This window comes from Gekko japonicus, unplaced genomic scaffold (assembly GCF_001447785.1).
Source record: "Gekko japonicus isolate JY-2015 unplaced genomic scaffold, Gekko_japonicus_V1.1 scaffold2354, whole genome shotgun sequence".
In the NCBI taxonomy this organism is placed as follows: Eukaryota; Metazoa; Chordata; class Lepidosauria; order Squamata; family Gekkonidae; genus Gekko; species Gekko japonicus.
In genome coordinates this window covers 148,509-154,391 of record NW_015165314.1, presented here as the reverse complement: position 1 = coordinate 154,391, position 5,883 = coordinate 148,509, and positions in this window count along the sequence as shown.

Below are 5,883 nucleotides of genomic sequence, written 5' to 3'. Positions count from 1 at the left end.
TAGGTGGGGCTGAGAGAGCTCTTTTGAGGACTGCTCTTCCCAGAACAGCTCCGAGAGAGCTTGTGACTAACCCAAGGTCACACCAGCAGCTGCATGTGGAGGCGGAGTGGGGAATCCAACCCGGTTCTCCCAGATTAGAGTCCGCCCTCCTAACCACTACCCTAAACTGGGTCTGTGCTACCCCAAACTGGCTCTCCACCTGTTCAAAAGTAGTTTTCTACAGCGGCAGGTAGGGAGACTGGGAGATCTCTCTTTATTACAATCGATCTTCAGACGACCAACATCGGTACCCATGGAGAAAATGGCTGCTTTGGCGGGTGGGACTCTACGGCATTCTACCCCACTGAGGTCCCTCCCCAAACCCCGCCTTCCACAGCCTCCGCCCCCAAATCTCCTGGGATTTCCTAACCGGGAGCTGGCACCCCTCGCGAGCCCCCCCCCCTCCCGCACCCAACCCAGAAGGCTGCAGGCGGTCCCAGGCCTTGCTTGAACGGGAGGCGTGGCTCTCTTACCCGGTTCTCAGTGAGCCCCAGAAGCAGGGCCACGTTCCGGACCTGCCCGGTGCTCAGAAAACGGGTCTGTTGGAAGCTGCTCTCCAGAGTCCCCAGCTGGGTGGCGGAGAAGGGGATGCGGGGGCTGCGGGAGGGCGGGCGGGAGCTCCCTCCCCTCTTCATCTCTGCAGGGAAGACAAACAAACATGTCAGTCGTCCCCAGACAGAATCAGACCACTGGACTCAGATCAAGATGGGTCGCCATGTCAGGAGAAAAAAGCAAGAGTTCAGGAGTACTTTTGAGACTAGCAACATTGGAGAAGGGCAGGAGCTTTTGTGAGTCACTGGCTGACTTCTTCAGATACCACTGGTCCGTAGAGGTCTCAGGCAGAGGTCTTTCCCATCCCCTCCTGCCTGGTCCTTTTAACTGGAGATGCCGGGGATTGAACCTGGGACCTTCTGCATGCCAAGCAGAGGCTCTGCCACTGAGCTACAGCCCCACTTCATGGCTCTCTAGGGTCTCAGGCAGAGGTCTTTCCCATCCCCTCCTGCCTGGTCCTTTTAACTGGAGATGCCGGGGATTGAACCTGGGACCTTCTGCATGCCAAGCAGAGGCTCTGCCACTGAGCTACAGCCCCACTTCATGGCTCTCTAGGGTCTCAGGCAGAGGTCTTTCCCATCCCCTCCTGCCTGGTCCTTTTAACTGGAGATGCCGGGGATTGAACCTGGGACCTTCTGCATGCCAAGCAGAGGCTCTGCCACTGAGCTACAGCCCCACTTCATGGCTCTCTAGGGTCTCAGGCAGAGGTCTTTCCCATCCCCTCCTGCCTGGTCCTTTTAACTGGAGATGCCGGGGATTGAACCTGGGACCTTCTGCATGCCAAGCAGAGGCTCTGCCACTGAGCTACAGCCCCACTTCATGGCTCTCTAGGGTCTCAGGCAGAGGTCTTTCCCATCCCCTCCTGCCTGGTCCTTTTAACTGGAGATGCCGGGGATTGAACCTGGGACCTTCTGCATGCCAAGCAGAGGCTCTGCCACTGAGCTACAGCCCCACTTCATGGCTCTCTAGGGTCTCAGGCAGAGGTCTTTCCCATCACCTCCTGCCTGGTCCTTTCTAACTGGAGATGCCGGGGACCAAACGTGGGACCTTCTGCATGCCAAGCGGAGGCTCAGCTACTGAGCCGTAGCGCCTCTGGACCAAATCACTGCTCAAGAGGCAGCGTTTCTGATGCGTCCATAGAATGGGGAGTGTAACCTTTCCGGAAGGTGGATGGTTCAGAGAATCCCCTTAACGCTGACCTGGCTATGATACCAAAGACAGGCAATTTGCTCCCTGTCTAGGAAGGACAGAGATCCACCTGCCCAGCCCCCCCCCTCGACACATTCTGGTCTGAGACAAATCTGACCAAGGGGGAAAAACACGACTGCCACAAATCTACGAACGATGCAAGTTTTTCTCTGGGGTTTTCTGGGAGAAGCAGTGCCGTCTGATCATCCAAACCGGGTTTCGAGATCTTTTAACGGCAGGTAAAACACCTATTTGCTAATAATGGAGGGAGTGCTAAGGAGGATCTGGAGATCATGTCTGGCAAATCGTTAAACTTCCCAGCCGGCCCGCCAGCTCCCCTTGCCAGGTTGCCAGTAAGCAAGGCGGGTCAGTGTGCCAGGGACTGGCATCATTGGGCACCTGCCCAGGCCTTTGCCCACAATGTTCCCTCTAAGCTGCAGAGTCTTGTGAGCAAAAATTCTACTTTGTGAGCCGCTGGCATTAAAGTTGTGAGCGAGGCATTTGGATACTGCATAAATCAGTTTGCTCTGGAGCCATCCTTCCTGAGCTAAGACAAAAATGTGTGAGCTGGAGGCTAAAAAACTGTGAGATAGCTCACACTAACTCAGCTTAGAGGGAATACTGGTGGGATTCCACTTTGCAGCAGCTTGCCGGCTCACTTTGAGTGAGCAGGCAGTGCTGGGAGCGAAAAGGGTGGGGTGGGGGATCGGACCCAGAGGCAGGGCTAATTCATAAGAGCATAAGAACATAAGAGAGGCCAATGTTGGATCAGGCCAAAGGCCCATCCAGTCCAACACTCTGTGCCACACAGGGGCCAAAAACACCAGGGGCCATCAGGAGATCCACCAGTGTGGCCAGGACATTAGAAGCCCTCCCACTATTGACCCCCCCAAGCACCAAGAAGCCTTAGCAGCCCTCCCACTATTGACCCCCCCAAGCAGCAAGAAGACAGAGCATCACTTGCCCCAGAGCCCCTATCTATACCTCATTTCATAAACGTCTATCCTGCCCCCCCCCCTTAGCTGTCTCCTTTCTAAACTGAGACGTCCCAGGCTCTTCATGGTATGTGGCTGCCTCAAGAAAGTCAGGTCTATTTCCTTCTTCTTCTACATTCTGCACCCCGACCAGGCCAGGCCAGATCCAGCTTCAGACCCACATTCAAGACACCAGCAGCATGGAGTGGAGCTGGGGCCGGAAGAGGGTGCCCGTCGCCTCCCTCAGTGACCCTGACCGAGCTGAGCCCCCCACCCCAGCAGTTGCTTGAGCGGTCTGGATAGAGAACCAGCCGTGCCCAGCAGAGGGCAAATGAGTCCGTTGCTGCAGCCAGTTAAGGAGCCCCCCCCTGCTGTACAAAGTCCTTGTATCCCTCACATGTTCTGCTGATAGATTTTATTTATTTTTATTTATTTATTTTTATTTATTGTTCGATTTATATCCCGCCCTCCCCAGAACGGGCTCAGGGCAGCTAACAATTAGGGCACGAAGCCATGATTAAAACACTAAAAACAGAATAAAACAATCCAATAATACCTAAAGTGCAAGTGCTCTAGATATCACTACAGTCCTCTAGAGGTCACTTCAGTCCCCAATTCCAAGATGGGTTCTGGTACCTGAATCGGCACTGAATGGTACCTGAATTGGCACTGAATCTGGTACTTGAATCGGCACTGAATCGGGTACGTGAATCGGCACTGCCAGCTACTTAACTGTCCAATTCCACACATCCATTTGGGTGGCCAACCTCCAGGGAGGGCCTGGAGGCCTCCCAGAATCACAAAGATCAGTTCCTCCAGGGGAAATGGCTGCTTTGGAAGCTGCGTTCTATGGCATTACATCCTCCCGGGTGAGCTCCCTCCCTGGCGCCACTCCCCAAATCTCCAGCAATTTCCAGACCCGGATTTGGCAACCAGGGAGACCGGTGGGCACCAGGCTACCTCAGACCCAGGAAGGTCTGGTCCCCCAGAACAAACCTCTGCCAGCACTGTTTCCCCCCCCCCTCTGCTTATCTAAACGGGATCTGTATGCTCCTTGGGGCAGGGGTTCCTCTCGCCTTCTCTCTCTTTCGCACAGACGATGCTGCAAATACCCCCCCCCCCATGGCACTGTGCTGTTTTCAAGCTAACCCCACGTCCGGTTCCGGGGCTCGCACCCAGAACGCTGCACGTTGTGTGGACGCCTTACTCGGAACGGCCGGCGGCTTGAAGCGGGTGCAGCGGATCCAGGCGTAGCCCTGCGGGGTCCCACGCCACTCCACGGCGCCCTCCGGCGGCTCCTCCTGGGTCTCCTTCCTCCCTCCAGAACCCTCCAAGGCCAGGATGGACCGGATGGAGAAATCCACCACCCGCCGGGAAGGTTTCGTCCTCTGCAGGGCCGGGGGACCCCTCTGTTCCCGGTGGTCCGAGGGCTGCGTCCCGCAAGGGAAGGCGGGGAGCCCCTCTCTGCCGTAGAAGGCCCAAACGGGGAGGACCCGGAGGCCGCCGAGACCCGAGAGGTTGACGTTTGCCATCGCCCTGGTGCCGGCAGAAGGGTCTCAGCACCCTCTATTTATCTGCCAGGGGCCGGGCTAGGGGAGACAGGAGGAGATTTGCTGAGGATTTAGCAGGGCCAATCCACAGGCCCGCCGGGAGCGATAAGATCATCGGATGCGGGGCAGGGTCGGGAGAGAGCCCCTCCTGGATGTAAGCCTCTCCTATTACGGGGAAGGGGCTTCAGACAGGACACCCGATCCCCCTGGGTCAGCTCGGCCCGGGACTTCGGCAAAAGGCGCTCCGGCTCAAGTCTGGAAGTTAAGCCCCCTCCGGCCGGGGGTTGCTCAGACGGAAAGGCCCTCTGCACATGTTCTGAAGCACACTTTTTGATTCTGGGGGAGTCCCACGCCCAGGCGCCCAGGTCTTGCTTTGGAGCCAAGTGCTACTTTGGTGTAAAATCCTGCTTTTTCATGCCGAAGGAGGAGGAGAAAAAGAAGAACAGAAGGAGGAGGAGGAGATTGGATTGATCCCCCGCCCTTCACTACACAAAGGAGTCTCAGAGCGGCTTACAAACTCCTTTCCCTTCCCCTCCCCAAAACAGACACCCTGGGAAGTCGGTGGGGCCGAGAGAGCTCTGAGAGAAACGGCTCTTTTTCAAGAACAGCTCTTGTCAGAACTATGGCTTGTCCAAGGTCATCCAGCAGCTGCGAGTGGAGGAGTGGGGAATTGAACCCGGTTCTCCCAGATTAGAGTCCACGCACTTAACCACTACACTAAGAAGGAGGAGGAGGAGATTGGATTTATACCCCGCCCTTCACTCGGAGTCCCAGAGCGGCTTACAAACTCCTTCCCCTCCCCACAACAGACAACCTGTCCTTCCCCTCCCCACAACAGACACCCTGTGAGGTAGGTGAGGCTGAGAGAGCTCTCTTGAAAACTGCCCTTGAAAGAACAGCTCTGACAGAACTACTGCTTGCCCAAGGTTATCCAGCAGCTGCAAGTGGAGGAGGAGTGGGGATTCAAACCCGGTTCTCCCAGGTTAGAGTCCGCGCACTTCACCACTACACCAAATGTGAGCCTCTAGGGCCACTGCCAGAGCATCCGATGATTGGGGGAAAGGAAAGGCCAAAGGCACAAGGAAGGGTTTAGAGTGCATGGGGTTGCCAACCTCCAGGTGAGGCCTGGAGGTCTCCTGTAATTCCAACTGATCTCCAGACAGCAGTTCCCTTGGAGAAAATGGCAGTTTGGGATGGTGGGCTGTATGGACTGTGTGGTATCACACCCCACTGACATCCCTCGCCTCCCCCAAACTACACCCTCGTCAAGATCCAGTCTCCAGGAATTTCCAGCACCAAAGTTGGCAGCCTTAACCAAGAGGAGCAGATCACTATAACTTTATTGCCCTGTAGTAATTTAGTGATTGGTGACTTTTTAAAAAAGCCCTCCAGTGGTGTGGGGGGGGAGTGCAAGGAAAAAGAGCAGCTGTTCAAAGAAAGCGTGCTCATAAAACTTCTATAGAGACGCTCCATCACCAATGTGCGTGGAGGGTAGAAAGCCAGGTCAGTGAACTAGGGCTGGCAACAAACAGCTGGACTGGGAGATCTCCCAGAATTACAACTTATCTCCAGATGACAGA